The following is a 21,427-nucleotide window of genomic DNA, read 5'->3' as shown; positions in this document are numbered from 1 at the left end:
GGTGAAAAACACTGCTATACGAAAATTAGAATCAAAAGGAAATGATAGTTCTAGACCTTGATTACATTCTGACACCATCTAAAAGGTGTGTTATGGACAAAGAGAGAAAATGTCTATGAGTAAAATGAGAAAGCTATTTATTAAACTCTGCAACACCTTAGAAAACAATCAACATTCCCTTTGGAATCTTAAAGTGTCCAACACAGGAGAGGAGTCCGTTTTCTTCCTACTTCACTATAGACTGAGAACTGGCATCTCCAGTGAGCACAGTGGTCTTTAAAGATGTGTACCTGTGGATTGTCAGAGCAGCAGAAATGAGAGGTGGCTCAGGGCAGACCCTGGACCAGCTGTAGCAGTAGCAAGCAGCAGCAGCAAGTGAGAAGCTACAGAAGCTTTAACAGTGACACTGGGATATAACAAATGACACAGAGACAGAAGGTGCCTAAAGCTAAGTTTCCAAGGCACCTACAAACAATAGTGGCTGGTTCTATCTTAAAATGACCAAAGTGCTCTGGGGTTCCAAAATAAGCTTAGATCAGAAGACATGATTTGTAGGAGAAGCAATGCTAAAGGGAGTAAGGAGCCCAAATTCACATTGACATTAAAGACAGGTGACTCACCTCCTGAAATAGCCCAGCTATATTTGAAGGGGTGGGAGAAGCTACCTTAAAGAGGGCTTAAGTCCTGAGTAGGTGAGTAGGGAAAATAAAATAGCAAAATCTGAGCATTACAATTAAAATAGGCTCATTTGAATCCATAAGTGATTAAGAACTAGGAAAAGTAGGTTTATGTATAAATAAATACATGAATTCAGTAGTTCACACTAGTAATAGAAAATGAAGTCCTAAAAGGATTTCGGTGACTCTTTACTATGCTTCATGACTACCAAGAAAAATTCAAAATTGATTAAGCCATGTTCCCCCCCCTCATTTTAATAAATTTATTCTTAAATGAATTTCTAGTTCTATCAGTGTCTGAAATTGAGTTGGTCCTTTGAAGGTACAATGCAATTTTTCATAAGTGATTACATTTTTTATGAGGGTTGTCATACATAGTTTAATATATGATTAAAGCATAATGATTTCAAACATAGAATATTAAGAAAATATATGAAGCGTTCAAATAAGTTAGGAAAATCACAGCTAATCAACCTCACTTGGCACACAGTATCAACTATTTAGTGGCCCAATAGGAATCTTTAACAACTAGTGCAAATCTTATAGATGCAAATGGTGGTAATGTGAGACTTCCTAATAGGGCATAGTGATTGTACATATTTACTTTCTCTCCTTTAAGTACCATTAAAATGACAGTAAGATAATGAAGACATAAATTCACAAAGGCAAAGAGAAAAGGAGAAGAGATAATAGCAGATAAGTGATTTTAACTGTTTGCAAGCTGTGCATGAGATGAAAGAGCAATCACTCTTTTGGCTAGAGGAGGGAGTTATAACTTGAGTGACTACAGAGGTTGATACCAATAAGAGGCAAATCTACTTTTTTCCTTAGAATCCCTCAAGTGCTCAGAATCTGGAGATCCAATTTACTTTTGGAGTAAATTAAAAATAGGGTCACCTCTAATATGACAAATCCATGTGAATACTTTTTAAAATACTTTTTAGAAAATATTTTTGTTGTTGACAGTATTTCAGATGCCCTCCATTTCCTTCCCCTTTGCCCCCATCTACCCAGCCCCCACCCCACTCCAGACCTTCCCCACACTATTGTCTGTGTCCATGAGTTATGCATATAGGCATATATGTTCTTTGGTTGATCTCTTCCTGCCCCTTCCACTCCCTTCCCCACTGAGATCTACCATTCTGTTCCATGCATCCATGCCTCTGGACCTATTTTGTTTGTCAATTTATTTTGTTCATTAGATTCCACATATAAGTGAGATCATGTGATATTTGTCTTTCTCTAACTGGCTTATTTCACTTAGCATAATAATCTCCAGGTCCATCCATGCTGTTGCAAAGGGTAAGATTTCCTTCTTTTTTATAGCCACATAGTATTTCATTGGGTAAATGTATCACACCTTTTTTATCCACTCACTTACTGATGGGCACTTGGCTGTTTCCAGATCTTAGCTATTGTAAATAACACTGCTAAGAACAGAGGGGTGCATATATTCTTTCTGATTGGTATTTTAGGATTATATGGAACCAAAAAAGACCGCAAATAGACTCAGCAATCTGAGAAAGAAGAACAAAGTTGGAGGGATCACAATACCAGATATAAAACTATATTACAAAGCCACTGTAATCAAAACAGCCTGGTACTGGCACAAGAACAGGCAAGCAGACCAATGGAACAGAACAGAGATCCCAGAAATCAACCCACACCAATATGGTCAATTAATATTTGACAGAGGAGGCAAGAGCGTACAATGGAGTAAAGATAGTTTCTTCAATAAATGGTGTTGGGAAATTTGGACAGGTACATGCAAAAAAAATGAAACTAGACCACCAACTAACCCCCTACACAAGAATAAACTCAAAATGGATAGGCAGTAAAATCTCAGGCATCTCACATAGCAGGATTTTCACCAATATATCTCCTAGGGCAAGTGAAACAAAGGGAAAAAAATAAACAAATGGGACTACATTAAGTACTTTGTAAATTTTTTAAACCTGAAAGGGAAATGTTATATCCAGCATATATGTATATACAGGCACTTATATTAACAACAAACACATACTCTCTATCAGCCATGGAATTGCTGGAATGTCCTGAAGAGAGCGTCTCTCTGTAAGATGAGAAATATATGCTGGCTTATTAAATTGGTTCTCTAATGCAGTGGTTTTTAACCTGTGAGCTACGGCAGACACACTGGTGTGCTACAAGAATTTTAAAAACATGCAATACCTGACTGTTTAGTCAGGGGCACTGATCTCTTTTCCCTTAGATTGTCACATAAAAAAATGACAACAGCCAATACAACAATAGCCATCCAGTGTAAATGAATCAAAACTATTCCTATTTTCTTGGCCAGATCAGAAAATATATGTTTTGGTGTGCCACAGAATTTTACTAATTAGTTTATGTGTGCCCTGAGATGAAAAAGGCTGAAAATCACTGCTCTACTGTGATCTTTATGCAGATCAGACACTGTTGTACTTGACACAACCATGACTGTACAAAATCAAGGATTCTGGGACACAAGGCTTCTCATAATATTTACCACACAAGCTCTTGACTGTTAACAGGTTTCCTGGATATATATAAGGAAGCCCTGGCCATCTGCCCCCAGAATGCAGCCAGCTCAGCAGCTGTCCGACCAACTGTGAATTAGAGGCCTGTCTCAGGTGCTTTTTGGGGAAGGGATACAATTGTCTGAGTGTGATCACTTCTGAATGAAGACCCACCCAGGACTATAGCAATGGTAGCCTTTTGCAAGGAACTTCCTCAGGTAACCAATATGGATTTCCTCTTATAAGTACCTGTCTCCCTAAACTGACATTGCAGCAGGTAAAATAAAATCCAGCCTCGCCCTAATTCGGCCACCTTGTCTCCTAAGGGTGTTGTCTTTCCCATGAAAGAGCCTGGACCCTTGTTCTTTAATGAATAGAAGTGAATGGAGGGTATAGGAAATGGCAAGACTAGGTGATGGAATATATACACAAGTAATACTCCATGTATTTCTTGCTTCAAGGCTATGTTCCTTTTCTATAACTGTAAATTTAAAAAAAAAAGAGCCAGAGGAAACAAACAAATAAAACAACAACACGAGATTGGTTGAAAATAGATTTGGAATGATTAGAGGAGACAATTACAGCTGAAACAAATTAAATGAAAGACTGGGCCTGGGTGATATGAGAGAGGGTGGTGAGGAGACATGGGAGAAGACATGGAAGAAGACATGGAGAAGAAGAAACAGGTGTTGAAAATAAAGATTAAATAAACACCTACATAGGTAATTGGGCACCTAGTTCTTCTGCTCTACCCATTTCTAGAATGGAAGTAGCTGGGATTATAGCTCCTTTTAACCAGGGCACAACATCTGAGGACTAAACTAAACCACCCCAGAGAAAGGGGCTTCTATATATTAAAAATTGTGTTTTAGCCCAGCTGGCATAGCTCAGTGGTTGAGCATGGACCTATAATCCGGTAGATCACAGTTCAATTCCCAGTCAGGGCACATGTTGGGGTTTTGGGCTTGATCCCCAAAACCCCATTGATGTTTCTATCTCTCTCTCCCTCCCCCTCCTCTCTCTGAAATCAATAAAAAAAAAATATTTTTTAAAATCTTGTTTTATCCTTAATGAAAAAGCTAGTTCATCACACATTCAAACTACAGTAAACCCAACAATCGATAAGCCTTGCCCTCTTGTACAGAAAGTCTAATCATATTTTTAATGTCTCACTCTTTAAAAATGATTCCCCTTATAAAACTCTGGAACAATAATATACGATGAAACTTGAATGACCTTGGCTACAGTGATGACTTTTTAGGTGGAACACCAATTCACGATTCATGAAAAAAACTAAGCTGGATTTCATTAATTAAAATCCTCTGCTCTGTGACCAACAATGTTAAGAGAACTGGAAGACAAGTCACATTCTGGGAGGAAATATTTGCAAAAGACATATCTGATAAAGGATTGCTATCCAAACTGTACAAAGAAAACTTAAAACTCAATAATAAGAAAGCAAACAACCCAGTTTAAAAATGTGCTGAGGAGTTAGCAAACACCTCACCAGAGAAGATACACAGTTAGAAAGTAAGCATATGAAAAGAGGCTTCACATCATATGTCATCAGGAAAACGCAAATGAAAACAATGACATGTCACTGCACACCTATTTGGCCAAAATCGAAAACACTGATTCCACCAAATGCTGACAAGGATGTGGAACAACAGGAACTCTCACTCATCGCTGATGGGAATGTAAAATGCACAGCCATTTGAGGAGACAGTTTGTCAGTTTCTTATAAGGCTAAATATACCCTTACTGTATGATCAAGCGATCTTGCTCCTTTACATTTACCCAAAGGATTTGAAAATTTATGTCTATACACAAAAATCTGCACATGGATGTTTATAGCAGCTTGCCAAAATTGAAAGTAACGAAGATATCCCTCAATAGATGAATAGATAAGTAAACTGTGTTATATCCAGAACTCAAAGGTGTATCCTCCTAGATTTCCAAGTTCTACTCTTTCTTATCATAAATTTTTAAAAAATACAAACCATAGTATATTTTTATAAACTATTAGGACATCATTTTACAGAGAAATAAGCAGAATTACCTTAGGAATGACATTGGATTTTGCCTTACGTTTCTTAACTCTCTGGAGCAATTAAAATGATGCAAATTATATTATTAACACACATTTATGGTAAATTAAGCTACACCTGAACTTCTGTACAGTTTCCCTTTTCATGTAATGATATAGTAGAATCCACAGAATCGTGTGCAATAATGCTTACTACCTTGTGTTCAATAAACTTTACAATAGGTCATCTTCCAGTTCAGTATTACCTTCTGTGGTTTTATTTAGGCTAAATCGTATGTAATCCAGGAACAAATACTTTTGTTTGTAGAGTAACTCAGTATTTCCCTTCGTTTAAAAAAAATCTTTGTTCACATCACTATATTTTTCTTCATTTTGTTATCTGGTAAAGTTTTGAAGGTATACTCTAACACAGAAGAATGGAGTTAAGAAGACAAGGTAAAAGTAAAAGGTAAAAAAACATTAAGTAACTATGGAATAATATTTATTAGTCCATCCTAGTAGAAATAGAAATATATATATCTTTAAAAAAAATACAACATACTTCAAAGAGTCTGTACGGCACATGACTATTAAAGAAAAAACAATTCAATTTGTCTATCTGCGAATAAAAAGCTTCTTAAATTTAAAGAATTAAAATTTGAATATATGAAGAGCAAAATTTATGAACAACAGTTACTGTGTAGGGTCTGGTAATCATATTATGATCTATACAATATATCTGCATATAAAATTTGAATATACAAGATTTACACCACAGACTATTATAAAACCAGTGAAGATTCTGTATTTATAAAGCCAATAAGACTAGTTTAAAAGCTTGGCAAATATATTTATGGACACAATCAGGTTACAATCTGTATTGCAAACAACAGTTCAGTACAAAATAATCTAATAAACTTTAAATGTGGGCATATAATATTGCTTTCCAGTATAATAATAATTTAAACACCAGATTTAGAGAGTTTTAAAAACATAAACCTTCACAGAGGATTTTTTCAATGTGTGAAATAGATTATTTAACAATTCCAGAGGCCATTAAATTACATTACAATAATATGGGTTTTAAAAATTATTTTACACCAAAAGGCAGTTAAAAATTTGGAATATAAGCCATATGAATACCAGGGCTAATTTAAGGATGAAGACCTGTCACTAGAAATATTTAACAACTGTCCCCAGATCACACAATGGGTTTCTATCAGTCAGTATTAGACGATTCCACTCATCTGTGGAATCTAATGAACAAAATGAACTAACAAGCAAAATATTGACAGACTCATATATAGACAACAGGCTGACAGCCTTTGGGGGTGGGCCTGGGTAGGGGGTGGAGGGATTGAGCAAAATAGAAAAAAAAAGAAAAATACTCATGGATGGGGACAGCAGTGTGGCGATTGCCAGGAGGAAGGAAATGAGGGGAGGCAGAGGAAGGCTTAGGGGCTTAAATGGTGACGGAAGGGGACTTGACTTGGGGTGGTGAACGCACAATACAATGTACAGACGATGTGCTGTGTAATTGTGAACCTGAAACCTGTATAATTTTGTTAACCGGTTTCACCCTAATAAGTTCAATAAAAAGGAAAAATAAATATTAGAAACTGAAGTTCCTGTTATCAAGAACATTAAGTAAAACTGTTTCATACGCATTTCTGACTTGTGTGTGGTGGCAGAGAAAATCTGTTGTGTTCCTCACCTTTAATTTCTTTACCTTCTGGGCACTTAACAAGAGTATATTTGTGACTTTTCCTGGCAGTGTGGTGAGAGAGATGACTAAATTCTGCAAACTGAAATGTGGGTAGATGATTTATGCCATTTATAGTCCATGTCCTAACCCTTCCCAAGCAGACCTCCGTGACGGCTGGATGCCTCTCTCTGTAGGCAGGGTGGCAGGAGCAGTGGCAGAAGGAAGGCTCCCGGCTGGCTGCAGCCCCATTTTCTGCTCTCCCTGCCACTCTGCTACCCACATTATACTCTGATGTGAACAAGAAGTAAACCTTTATTTTGTTAAGCCAAAGTTATTTTGAGTTGTTTGTCACTGAAGTGAGTCTAACCTTGCTAGTAACCATCTCATTACTTTTGACAGAAAAAGCACTTTTAAAATTTTCACAGAAAATGAATACTTCAGCACCCACTGTGATGGCTAGAAGCGAAAAGATGGGCAATAACAGGTGCTGGCGAAGCTGTGGAGAAACTGGAACCCTCACGCATTGCTGGCGGGAGTGAAAGCCGGTGCAGCTACTGTGGAAGGCAGCTTGGGAGTTCCTCAGAAGTTTCAATAGAGTTACCGCATGACTCGGCAATCACACTGCTAGGTATATGCCCAATAAGAAAGAAAACATGTCCATAGAAACACTTATTTGCAGATGTTTTTAACATCATTATTCGTAATAACTAAATGGATAAACTAAATGTTGTATATCCATACAATGTGAAACTATTTAGCAATAAAAATGAAGTATTCAGTTATGTTGCAGTATAGATGAACCTCAAAAATAGTATGCTAAGTGAAAGAAGCAATCACATCTAAAATGCCTAGAACAGGCAAATACAGAGAGGGAATAAATTAGTGGTTTCTTAGAGATGAAGACGGGGTAGGGATGGGGAAAGGAGAGTGGTACCTAATGGGTATGAGGTTTCTTTAGGGGAGATGAAAAGAAAATGTTTTAAAATCAGATTGTAGTGATGGTTGTACACTAAAACATTGAATTGTATACTTTAAATGGGTAAACTGCATAGCATGTAAATTACATGTCAATAAAACTTATTTTTTAAAGGAAGAAAGGAGATGGGGAACATTGTCATTTGTCTGGATGATTAGCTGCTCACTGGAATACATCATATTGCAAAGCTAATGATTTATTTCCTGTCTTAGACTTAAGAGAGGATTTCAAATCAGGAGTTTTCTGACTTCAGTTATTTTGTTTTCTGTGGCAACTTCTTGGGTAGAAAACCTGAGAGGGGCAGGAGGGAAGCATGGTCTCTGTGAAGAGAAAGTATGCACATTGAGAATGTGGCCAGAAGTTAAGGCTAAAGTGTGGGGCGTAGCTAGTGAGAATTTTTTTGTGGCAGTGAATTACAGGTTTATTTGTAGCATTGGTAAGGTTGGAATTTAATTACCAAATTCTTTGTTCTTTTACCCTTAAACCTTCAATACAAGTCTAGTATTAATGGCACTTGGGGATACTGAAGGAAGAGTGTCAGTATTCCAAGAATTTGAGTTGGTGATCAGTAGTTAGATCAAAGGATTTCTGACACTGAGTTAAAAGCTGTTATTGAAAGCAGAATGGCATGGCTTTAAATTAGACTTACTCAAAAGTAAATATAAACCAAACAGTTTTGTAAGAAATGGGCTTCTAAAATAGGATTACATCCTTCTAAGTAATACACTTTGATGAATTAAATATAGATATGTATATATGTACACATATATATTTAACTCAAGTATAATTCTGCACACAAACTACTCAGACATATGAAAATATTTAGATGCTAGAAAATGTGCTATATTGGGCAGGTCCTATTGGTTTTCAAAGATGCTCACTTTCCTTAATTGGGTTAGTTAACAGGGATGTAGTCACTCAGCTGAAGTGAGGAAATTAGAGCCTTTAATGGAATTTACTGTACATATTAGAACATTTTATAGGCAGACTCTGAATATGGCTATTAACAATTTCTCCCTTCCCTGTACCCACATGCTTGCCTCTCTTAAGAAGTGAAGTCTATTTCCCATCCCTTGGACATGGCCTGGAAATGTGACCTGCTTTGACACTGTGCCTAGCTTTTCAGTGGCTTGGCAGCTTCTGCATTTGCTCGATTTGGTGAAGTGGATTGCCAGGATGTAAAGAAGCTAGAGCTAGCCTGCCCTGTGTGGCTCAGTGGTTGAGTGTCAACCCATGAACCAAAAGGTCACTGGTCCCATTCTTAGTCAGGGCACATGCTCCAGTGGTGGGCTTGATCCTCAGCAGGGGGCCAACAGGAGGCAGCCAATCAATGTTTCTCTCTCATCGAAGTTTCTATTTCTCTATCCTCTCCCTTCCTCTCTCTCTAAAAACACCCAAAAATATTAAAAAAGAAGGTAGAGCTAGACTATTAAATGACTAGATAGGAAGTAGAGAGAGTGAGAGCCCACACGGAGAAGCACTGAGGCACCAAGCATGGGAATAATGCTTGTATAACTCTGTCTATATAATTGAGTGAACAAAGCTTTCATGGACCCTCCAGGCTATTGAAGCCACTGTCCAAATGCAGCTGATGAGGTGCCCTGGCCAATGCAAAGTGGAGCAGAAGAGCCACCCAAATGAGTGCTACTTGAGTTTCTAACCCTAATGTTCATAAGGAATAATAAATTCTTATTGCATTGTTTAAAGCCACCACATTTGGGGGTTCTTACCCAGAATTAAATAACTGAAAAAAATTGATAACAGAAATAGCTTGTCACCATAGCAAAATCCTAAAATACATGCTAATGGCTTTGTAGGGGGTGAGTTCGAGGCTGAGGAAAAGTGAGGAGAATGTTAGGGGGGGTTGGAATACAGAGAATAAATTGCTCTTGGAGGCTAGAGAAAGGATATATCACTGCTGTAACAAAGAAGATAAAATATATGTCTAGCCTGCCCTGTGTGGCTCAGTGGTTGTGCATCGACCCATGAACCAAAAGGTCACCGGTTCCATTCTTAGTCAGGGCACATGCTCCAGTTGTGGGCTTGATCCTCAGCAGGGGGCCAACAGGAGGCAGCCAATCGATGTTTCTCTCTCATCGATGTTTCTATCTTTCTAGAAGACATACTAAATGACCATGTGAATTTGGTTAAAAAGATTCCCAGGTAGTATGTATTGAGTAAGTGATTACAGCTACCACCAGGTGGGGCATAAATTGTACCAAGCTGAGCCCTACCCAAATTTCTAACCCACAGAATTATAAGAAAAAATAAATCTCCATTGTTTTAGGTCATGAAGCTTTGGGGTTATTTGTTACATAGTAATAGTAACTGATACAGGCCATCAACAAATCCCAGCTAGAGAAACATTTTCAGGATTCTGGTCCCCAAGATTGGTCTTTCAAAATAGACTCATATTTGCATACATTCTAAGTTCCAAACATGACCAGGCACTTATAAGTTGCAAAACAACAACAGAAACAACATAAAACCTTACAAGGTGGGGAAAAATTGCACTTTTAAAAATATATATATATCTCACTGATTTTAGAGAAAAGGAGAGAGAAAGACAGAAATATCAATGATGAGAGAGCCGTCATTGATGGGCTGCCTTCCTGGGAATGTGCCCTGACCGGGAATCCAACTGTGATCTCCTGGATCCTACGGTGATGCTCACCTACCGAGCCATGCCAGCCAGGCAATAAGTTGCTCTTTTGATGTTTTATACCCATAATGATGGTTCTTAGGTGACTTGCTCATAACAAAGTCTCTCCCATTTCTCCCTTTTGAAGAACTGGGGGAAAATATTTCAGGTACTCTTCAAGCCTGAAAAACATTCTGAAGGCCTTTGGGCAGCCTGACCTTGCATCTTTAATTTCTTGTGAAATCTTTTTTATTGTCTATGTTTTCCTTTGAGAAGAGAAGAAAGTGTTACATGGTAGGTAGCACTGGACCTTTTCTTCTCAGGCAAAATATGTGCCCAGGAGTAGCTTCCTGTGGTTGTGTTATCTAAATGAGTGTCCTAGAAAATGATCATAATTTTCTCCATGATTGCTCTCACTAAAAGGGAAAACCAGAAGTTAAAAGATTTCTCTAGTTTCCTCTAAGTTATAATTTATCCTGAAAGCTAAAATAAAAGCATGTCTCAGGTGACACAGTGGTAACCCTTTTCCATCAGATGTCCCTGTATTTTAAGTTTTGTAGCTGTATAATCTAAAGTAAATATGACTAGTCAGGAGAAAAGAATTGACTCAGTGTTAGCATTTGTCACCACAAACTCATTTCTGATTATGAAATTATTTTTAATTTTTTTAAATGAATATGTGGAAGAAGTAGGAAGAGCAGTAGGGAAAGAGAACACTGAGAGGAAAAGATCCAAGTAATCTGCTTACTCTTTCTCTCTCTCTCTGTCTTTTTTTTTTAGCATTGTTCTGGAACGGGGTTTAATTCCACTCAAAGAGAAAGAGGCAGGATGGAAGAGGTCATGACGACCAATACGATTAAGGGATTGTTGAGTCCATAGAAGCATCTGCCACAGCCCAGCTGGTCCCTTCCCAGCCAGGGAGGACTCACCACACCTCTCAAGGCCGTGACCTTATCAAATAAGTGCTAACCAAACCACATCTATAAATGTTGTAGGAAATATGGCAGAAAGAGAAGCTGGTGGCTTCAGGCCATGCAGGGAGATTACACAAAAAAAATTAATATTCAAGCTTGTAAAAAAATTCACAATGTAAGAGAAACTGTAGCTTTTGGGAGACAAAAAAAAAAAAAAAAAAAAAGCCCAAGTCCCAGAGTTTTCAAAGAATCCAACCCCTAAGTTGGTGGGTTGGAGTGAGGATTTAATTAATACCTCATTATTAACCTCACTTACTCCTTGGATTTCATTGATAAATAAAGCTCAAGCCTACTTAGAAAAAAGGAGCTCTTTTGCTAAAATTCAGCATCACAAAGTGTCCCCATGTTCTTGCTCAGTGCACACGAAATACACTTCTCTTATCAGGAGACCAAAGGCTCCCACGCACGTTACTTGCTGAATGCAATCACAAAAGCTGACCCAAAGTCAAGCTGTTTTCTTCTTGGGATGAGAGTTGCACAGTTCCTTGGAATGTGCAGTGCAGGGGTGCAACCCCCCAGCCCTCACGGGTAAAGGAAAGATGCACTTCTTCAGGCCTTGGAACAGGAGGTGGTCCCTTCCCGGTGTGAGGAAGAGCAAAGCTGCCTCTTGCAGCCACTACTCAGGCGGAAAGCGAGACTTTCCCCCACATTCAAATACATCTGGGCCCTCCCCCTCCTTTTTCTTCTTTTGGTAAGTATCTAACTATCCATAAATTCATGGCTACAGTAGAGATTCATGGTGCAATGACTCTCAAATTGGATATATTTTTTTTAATTCTGTCAGAAAGCAGCATTTCTGTTTTACCCCCCAAAACAAGGTCTTGGCAGCCCCTTCAGGTGGGATTGCAGGACGCCTCTGCGACGGGTCCGTGCAGGGGGGATTGGTTGGACATGCTGGAGGGTCCAGAAGGCTGTGTCCATCCAGTGTCTCACAGCAGCTGTGGCAGGGGCTCTGCTCTCCAGCTAGCCCTGACAGCTTCAATATCGCTAACCAAATTCTGGGTAAGGCAATCCCCCAAATCTGTAGCAATGCAGTGCCTATGAATACACTGGCCACGATTGTTAAATTGTCCTGCAACCACTTCTCAAACGGGAGGGCGCGGCCTTTCGTGTAGATTACAATGTGCTGGTCGCCCTCTGGCTTTTGCCTGGCATCATAGCCACAGAGTGTGTCTCCTGCAGGATCTTTAGTGCAACAGGAGAAGGGCGCCCGCATCTCTCCCGACTTGCAGTGGAATGTATTCCTGGGTGAAGTCTATGAGGCTCTGCAAATCCATATCATCCCTGTACGCTCTGATGTTGTTGTGTATAAAGAAATACAGCTGGTCTTTGATCCAGCCCTTGAAAACAATTGCCAGAACGCCAGCAGCGAGCTCCAGGAAGAAAATGATTCCCAGGAACACAGAAAAGGGTCGTTCTAGGGCCTCCATCAACAAAAAAGCTCCATTACTATTTCACAGTATCTTAGCTCTTGGACTTTCCCTCAGCGATTCCCCTGGCCTGACAGGGTCAGGTCTTTGAGGAAACTTGAGAAGGAACATGTTTTCCTGTAGAGCTCCAATGCACCCTGCAAATCCCAAAATGAACATCACTCTTCCCACCACAAGGAAGAGCCAAACCGAGTCAAAGCCACCGAGACTGGTGATGAAAGAGATGTTGGACAGAACTCCATTGAGGACCAGTGACAGGCACTCTTGTTCTGAAAACTGAGTCTCTCCTCACCCTCAGCACCTCACTTGCGATTAGCCAGTGGTTTGTCACTGTGCCTCTCACCTCCACCTAAAAATTTTTCATTCCATGCCCACAGTCTAATTCTAAGAAATGCTGTTCCCAAAAATCACCATAAGCAAGGTTGATGTTAATCAAAATGCACCAAAACTGCTTAGTAGAACTAAATGGGGTCAAAGCGCTGGGACCTGGGAACTTGGGCAGTTGGCTTGCATGCAGTCTACAGGTAGCACAGGTCAGAGGTCGACTCCATCCTAGTGAACAGATGCTTTCTCTCCCGTTTCCCCTCTACACACGCTCCCCGTGCAGCGAGCCCCCTCTTTCCCTCTTTGGCTTTGCATTCATTCAAATGAAAATTGAGTCTGGTGTTTCACTCCATGGTCTAATCACTGTTGGAAAATTTTTTGAAAAATTAAAGAACTTGCATCTCCTCAGTCTAGTCTGATATAAAAGAAAGGCTATGATAGAGGAAGCCTATACTCTATTCTTGCCTCCCCTTTTCTACTTATTTATAAACCAAGAATATGAAACATTTCAAAAACATATAATGAATAAAAATTTTAATATAATATATGTTGCTCTTATATGTAAATGTAAACACTACTTTAATACTTAGTAAGTATAGATTTTAGGAGATGCATGTTTGCAAAATATAGTGTCTGTGACAAAGATGGCTAATACATTTTAGTTGACAAGCCACTCTGATAAATGGGTAGTGATACCTGCAAGGTTGAGTTGTAGTCCTAACTTTGCTAATGTGAACAAGTATCATGATTAACAATATCTACAATAGATACAAGAGGGATAATGTTATTTCTGTTTTGTGATAGTAACACCTGAATTAGGAAATATAGGAAATCAGACATATAGAAAACAGGAATCATCACTTGCAAAAATGTTAACCAACAAGAAACGTGGATATTCTAACAGGAAAATAGCTTACAGAGGCTTGTTTATTGGTGTGGAGGAAACTTAATTATTTTGAAAAATGGATAACTACTTTTACCAAATGGAAGGTATGACAAAATGGTAGGCAAAGGAGAGATTTGTGGTATGTGATACTTTTTAGTTGCATTTGAAGAGTAGCATAAATTCTCTTAGGCCCAACTCAAAATAGCAATATCGTCAAGTGTTCACCCAAGAATCCAAAAATATATTTGAGTGGTCTGTGGCACAAACACACTTATAGATGATGATACAATGTCCTGTGTCAATATTTTCTCTCTAAACTCTGAGACTATAAGCAAGATAATATTCTTTGATTGAGGAATATCTGCTTATATTTAATATATATCTACATTCTTTTTTTAAGTCAGATAACAAAAGGAAGAATACAGAATTTCCAGAGTAATCGAGAACGGGATTCACAGGGAAGAAACATTCTTGATTAATGTGGCCCATGGAAAAGGCAACACAAGTAGGACCATAGCTGGGGGGTGAAAGAAAGGCAAGGGAATGGAAGGCAGTACATATAATATTTTTGTTCAAATGGCTACTTTGAGAAAAGGGTAATGATACACATACACACACACACACACACACACACACACACACACATTGGCTCCATAGCAAATAAGTACATAAGATGAGTAGCAATGATTGTTGAACACAACATGGTTTGCAGGTATTCACAAATATAGATGAAAATAAATCATAGAAAATACACAGACCTAAAGGTAACAATAGTCTCAGCCTCCTGGCGATTAATATTCAGAGGAGAGAGAAACTAAAATACAGTCATGATAAAAGAATCTGTCTTTACCAACGCCTCATAGATGACTTGGAGAATAAGAAAAGAGCTAGCAGTGGGCAGCAACGGAAAGCTGGAAAAACAAGGATCGGGAAGAATGCATGAAACAGAAAAGGTGTAAGTGAACCAACTACAAGTGGATTAGCAAAGAATGGCAAGGTAATGCCCGAGGAGCTGGGAGAACCTTCCCTTGGAGATTTGGAGGGGATTTCAGGGAGCATCAAAAGGATTGGTTCCAATGCTCTGAAGCTCTATATGATGGCTGCATGTCCTTCAAGTTGCACTTTTTCCTGTGATTTATTCTCACAGCAAAGTAAAATGAAGTTGTTCACAGTAGGAATATAAAGGTTTTCCTGCCTACAGTTCCCTTAAGAGCAGCTTATTGGAGGCCTTTGAATATTTTCAGCTTATGGAAAGACTTTTTATAATAAATTGTGTTTTTCATGTTAAAAAGAGAACTTCAAAAGAAGGTGTTACCATAATTGAGGTATGATAAGTTTGACAGTAAGTGTCATTATCAGAGTTCCACTGACAGCTTTTTGAAGTAAAAAAATATATATATTCTTCCTACAGAGACACAAAAACCTTGTATGGTGCTTAAACAATTTTACCCTATATATTAATATTCTACAACTGCCCCTTCATTCTGAAGGTTACCCAAGTTAAAGGCTTTTCATGATATTTGGGCTTTTTAATCTGTTGAACAAAGATGCAGTACTCTCTGGTATTCAATATAGAGAAAATACAAAAATTTAAATGATGAGATGAAAGATAAAAATATGAAAAGAGGTTCTCATGTTTGCCTTCTGCATACCAATGCCTCACCTTGTATGCACACTAGGATGAGCATCCTCCACTTTGAATATCACTGCTGTAAGTAATGTGGAAAGCATGGGTAAATAAGCCAGACAAATCCATGTCATTCAAAGCTTTCCTAAATTTAGCATGAAACAATGTGTTTTCCAAATGAATTATTCTTATTTTTAGCATTCCCCAAAATAGAATATCACTTAATTGAGAAATGCATCACCTCTACATAAAAAATGCTAAATCTCATACACTAAAAATTTTCATTCTTTCTTGTTAGATAGAGCTTTCTGGATTTCCTGAGTTTCGTTTTATAAATAAACTATTAGTGCAAATGTCTAATGAAGCAACAAAAAAAACACTTAAAAATTTAAGTACTGATGTGTTGGCAAGTAAATCTTTTTTTTTTTTTTTTTAATATGTTTTTAATGATTTCAGAGAGAGGAAGGGAGAGGGAGAGAGAGAAATAGAAACATCAATGATGAAAGAGTCATTGATCGGCTGCCTCCTGCATGCCCCCTGCTGGGGATTGAGCCCGCAACCGGGGCATGTGCCCTGACAGGGAATCGAACCACAATCTCCTGGATCATAGGCCGATGCTCTGCTGATAAGTCACACCGGCCAGGCAACAAGTAAATCTTGAAAGGAAAAATATGTAATTGAAAAAGAGAGAGGCAAAAGTGGAACAGAAAACAAACTGAAATTACGTAAAGAAAATCTGAAATTAGCTCCTGATTTTTAAATCAGAACACATGACTTTGAAATGTCAAGGGAAAAGCAGTTAAAATTCAACAGGAAGAGAGTGTTAGGAAGGCGTGTTATGACAAAAATTTGGCTCAGTCATATTTTTCCCCCACAAGCTATATCTTACAAAGGATAAAAGTTGGTGAAAGCTGAATTTTTAAAATTCATGCTCTGTATAAAATTTCCAAATTGGATACACTATTATGAATATTACACTTAAATTTTGCAGCTCCAAACACACAAGAACAAAGCAGGTACTGGAAGTAACACAAAAGAAAATAAATAAATCCATCTACTCTGAGGTATAAATTGTATTGAGTGGTTCACTAATATGATGAAATCAACCAATTGCTTTGACATAATTTGACACAATTTCAGAATATATAATCTGCTCTACCAGTTTATTAGTTTTTCTACCATTCATAAGACCTACAGGAGTATATATTCCATTATATTTTATCATTTCCCAATTCGAGAGATTAAGATGAAGTGACTTAGCTACTATCCCTCTTGGCCAGTTCTTTGTATTGCCAGATTCCCCTCCCTGATCTCACAATACTAATCAACATATCTGGGAAAATCATCCATAAAATAAGAATAATTCTCTAAAATAATGACTCCATTGTCATAATATATTCCCTATATTTATTGATGTATTTATTCAACAAATACTCATTGGCATTATTCTGGATCCAGCACTTTACTAGATGTTAGTTTTGCACATTACCAGCCTCACAATGAAATTTGGGTAAATAAATAAACAAAAAGCTAAATAACATATGGAATAAAGATATGTAATAGGGTGACTACAATTTAGAAAACAGAAAAGTCTAGTGGTAAGGTTATACATATTCATAGTTAACTATAGAAATGAAAAGCTAAAACATTATAGGAATAAGTCAGATTTAAAGAAAAGCACACAAAACAAGTATCTGAAGACATCAGATTGAGTCTTAACTGTCACTTACCACTAGGTGACTTCAGGCAAGTAACATAAAAATTCTGAATTTCAGTTTTTGATTGATTATATTGGAGAGAAGAAAAGTGGCTTTGCAAACTTTTTCTAGAAAATGAATAAGGATTTCTGTTTTCTATAATGGTGGGACAATAATTTGGAACAATTCTTCCACTAAAAGAACCTAGAAATGTTTCCAAGCCAAGGTCTAGGAGAAGACAGCTGAGATCTAGAGAAGTGAGTCTGGCATTCAAAGACAATTTTTGCCCTGGGGATGTTTGTCAGTCTGGAAAAGACCAGTGAGTATCTGAGCACCTAAGAAGTATTTTTTTACATATTTCCAGTGTCATGAGAGTGAAAGTCTGAATACAGAGCTAGCCAAGTTGTGGATTATGACAAATCCAGTGTGCTTTGTGTTAGGACCCTGAAAGTTGCATCATAGAAAAAGAAATAACATAGAAATAGAATTGTCCTAGTAGAAAATGTAACCCAATTTCAAAAACTTCTAATCCTAAAGATGGATAAAGTAATTTCTAATTGTTGGTGTCCCTGAGTGACTGCTGGAAAGAAATCTAAATCTACCAATCTTACTCTTAACTTATATTTAGAAGCAAATATTTCAAATAAAGAATGTCAAAATAAGAAAATTAACTAGTTACATGAAAAAGTGAGTACATCTCTTAAGTCAACCATGAACAGAAATAGCACAATCTCACCAAAACAGGTCCAGACATCATAATTCATTAAATAATACGCCTGCTATTTTTTTTTTTTTTTTTTAATGTCTTAATTGATTTCAGAGAGAGGAAGGAAAAGGGAGAGAGAGAGAAACATCAATGATGAGAGGGTCATTGATCAGCTGCCTCCTGCACACCCCCGACTGGGGATCGAGCCCACAACCTAGGCATGTGCCCTGACCGGGAATCGAACCGTTATCTCCTGGATCCAAGTTCAATGCTCAACCACTGAGCCACGCCCGGCTGGGAATGCTTACTATTCATGAAGAGGAAAAAGACAAGTTGAGTATTTCAGAATATTTCAACATTATAAAAGGATATGGAAGAGTCCTAAAAATAACAAAGAGATATGCTTTAACTAAAAAATTAAATAAACCAATATAGGATACCAAAGAAAGGCTTTACCATCCAATTAGACACACTGAAAAGAGAATTCTTAATATGGAAACCAAGTCATAAAAAAACCACAAAGAATCATGTTAGAAAAATTAAGAATAGAGGATAAGAGACATAAAAATATAGCAAAAATATAAATAAAAAATATAGCAATAAATGTAAATAGAGCCTTACCTAGGATATGTAGGACTCTAGCAATAAGATTTGTGAGGCTCCTGTTTTTATAAGCAATTTGATTAAAATGTTAATTTTGATTTTATGGGTTCATAGTGAGGTACTGATAATTAGAATAATTGATAGTGAAGAGGTACTTTTGTATGTGTTTCTCATTCAGTGTATGTGAAGTTGTTTTTTCAGCATCCAGACTACCTCTTCTCATTCAGGTCTGGGAATCATCTCTTAATGTTTGTTTTTGTCAAGTGGGTGGTTCCTGGTTAACTTTGTATCTCTCCCAGTGAGGAAAATTAAGTGACACTATCTTTTGTCTCGGCTCTTTGGAAGCTGATTGTATTGAAACAATACCATTTATTCCTTTGCATATGTCAATTATATTTAAATCAATATTTTAATAGTAACAAGAATATGAACTAAGGTATTTATAGTGAGAATGAATGGGAAGCCTATAATATGTCTTGAAATGTCCTGAAGTCTTGATAAGGATTTTGTAGAGCAGTATAATGTATTAAATAAATATTAGAATGGTTGGAATATATGAGCTCTAAGGAAACTTGATTCTAGAAAATAGCTATGAATTTAAGTAAAATATGATCAATTTCATGAGGTATCTATACACAATATCATTTAAATTTTGATTGTGAGAGATTGTAATCATTTGGAAGAATCCAGCAAGATTAATTGGAATACATGGCATTGGCGATTGGTCTTCAAGGAAAATTCAACTTGATGATCAAAGAGTGGTTCAGAGTATCTTCCTATAGAAAATGGAAAGAAAAATGAGAGTATAAGTGAAAAGTCAGTTTTCATAGTTAGAGAATGGACTGAGGAGACTGAGCAAATTTGATTTTGTAATACATCAAAAGTTCTTGGGAGAGGATCATGGAAATAGTGTATCTAGAAAGCTAATCTGACAGAGACACATAGGATGAATGTGACTGATGAGTTACCTGGAATGAGGAGAACTATTAGAAATCTATTGCTTTTTCCAGGTCAGAGTAAGGGCTCCAATTGGAATGGTAGTATGGATACTGAATTCTTTAAGACAGTGAAGTTGGAAAACATTCTCCCAAGCAGACTGGCAGGTTTATTATTAATAAGTTGAATAGTGAAAAATTTGATTTCCTCATAGAGAGGTTAGAAAAGCTAGCCTATCTACACAGCAATTCCCCAAGCTTAGATTTTAGTGACAACTAAGAAACTAGTCTGAATAAATTTAAGCTTTAAATCTAATATTCCTAGTGTCATATAAACGTAGTTCTGCCCTAGATTTTCTCAATATGAGGAACTTCTTGGTTTACTAGTGTCCATTATAATTTTGAAAATTATTCCAACCCACACTATTAGTTTAATTTCAGTAGCCTAAAAAAAAAAATCTTGAAGTTTGCCTAGAGGCCATAAAAGATGAGGTGTCTAAAAAAGGGCTAAATGAGAGGGGACATTTGCCTCAGACTTCCTAGAATTATAGCAAAAAGACAGCAATGACTTTCCTTTTCAATGGGAATCTTTCAAATAAATAGATGGTGTCATTGCTAAAGTTACTGAGGATTTCAGTGTTAGAAACAATTATGCTGTTCTGACACTATTGGAAATAATGAAATGGTGAACCATATGGGGTCTTGGTTTAAAAGACAGACTATGTTAAGATATTCTTCAAAATAACAGTATATGTGTGTGTAGGCATGTGCACATATATTTGATACTTGCATACATACATACACATGCACTCAGATTAGATATATATTTTCACTATATATGCATTTAGAAATTAGTGATTTTTATTGAGATATAATTGACATAGAGCATTATATTAGTTTCAACTGCACAACTTAATGATTAGATATTAGTTTATGTTGCAAAATAATCACCACAATAAACCTAGTTAACATCCATCACCACATATAGTTATAATTTTAGTTCCTTGTGATGAGCACTTTTAAGATCTCCTCTTTTAGCAGCTTTCAAATGTATTGTACACTGTTGGTGGGAATGTACATTGGTGTAGCCACTTTGGAAAACAGTATGGAAGTTACTCAAAAAAATTAAAAATAGTTTGATCCATCAATCCCACTTCTGGTTATTTATCCAAAGGAAACAAAAACACTAACTTGAAAGATATCTGCACCCCCATGTTCATGGTAGCATTAGTTACAGTAACCCAAGTATCTACTTATGAATAAATGGATCATGAAAATGTGATATTATATACAATTGAGTATTATTCAGCCATAAAAAGAAGGAGGTAGTGATATTTTTATTGATTCAAAGAATTAGTATTATTCATGTTAAAATATTTTATACTTATAAAACTGGGTCCTGGAAAGCTGAATTCAATATTTAAAATTCTATTAAATGCTTAAAACATGTTTGGCTTGATAATTTATTAAAGAAATACTAAAAACAGTGGACAAATTTTAAAAATTTGATGATACAAGTGTTGGCAAAATGTGGAGCAGCCAGGACTCAACTTGCTGGTGAGTCTGTAGTATAGATTATACAAGTATTTTACCAAACAGTTTGATGGTGTCTCTGAAAGCTGAGCATATGTATAACTATTCTACAACTGCAGTTCCAGTCCTGGGTATATACATGAGAGAAATAAGTGCAAATGTTCTTCAAAA

At 37.0% G+C, this 21,427-nt stretch overlaps 1 pseudogene; it reads right to left on the bottom strand.

Annotated features, from left to right (window-relative positions):
- Nucleotides 1-12,444: 12,444 nt before the first annotated feature.
- On the bottom strand, nt 12,445-13,355 carry LOC148094390 (tetraspanin-5-like; annotated as a pseudogene).
- Nucleotides 13,356-21,427: the final 8,072 nt, after the last annotated feature.

Source organism: Miniopterus natalensis, chromosome 1 (assembly GCF_054644295.1).
Source record: "Miniopterus natalensis isolate mMinNat1 chromosome 1, mMinNat1.hap1, whole genome shotgun sequence".
Taxonomy (NCBI): domain Eukaryota; kingdom Metazoa; phylum Chordata; class Mammalia; order Chiroptera; family Miniopteridae; genus Miniopterus; species Miniopterus natalensis.
The sequence above is the reverse complement of the archived record's forward strand: the minus strand, read 5'-3'. Positions and strand labels throughout refer to the sequence as shown.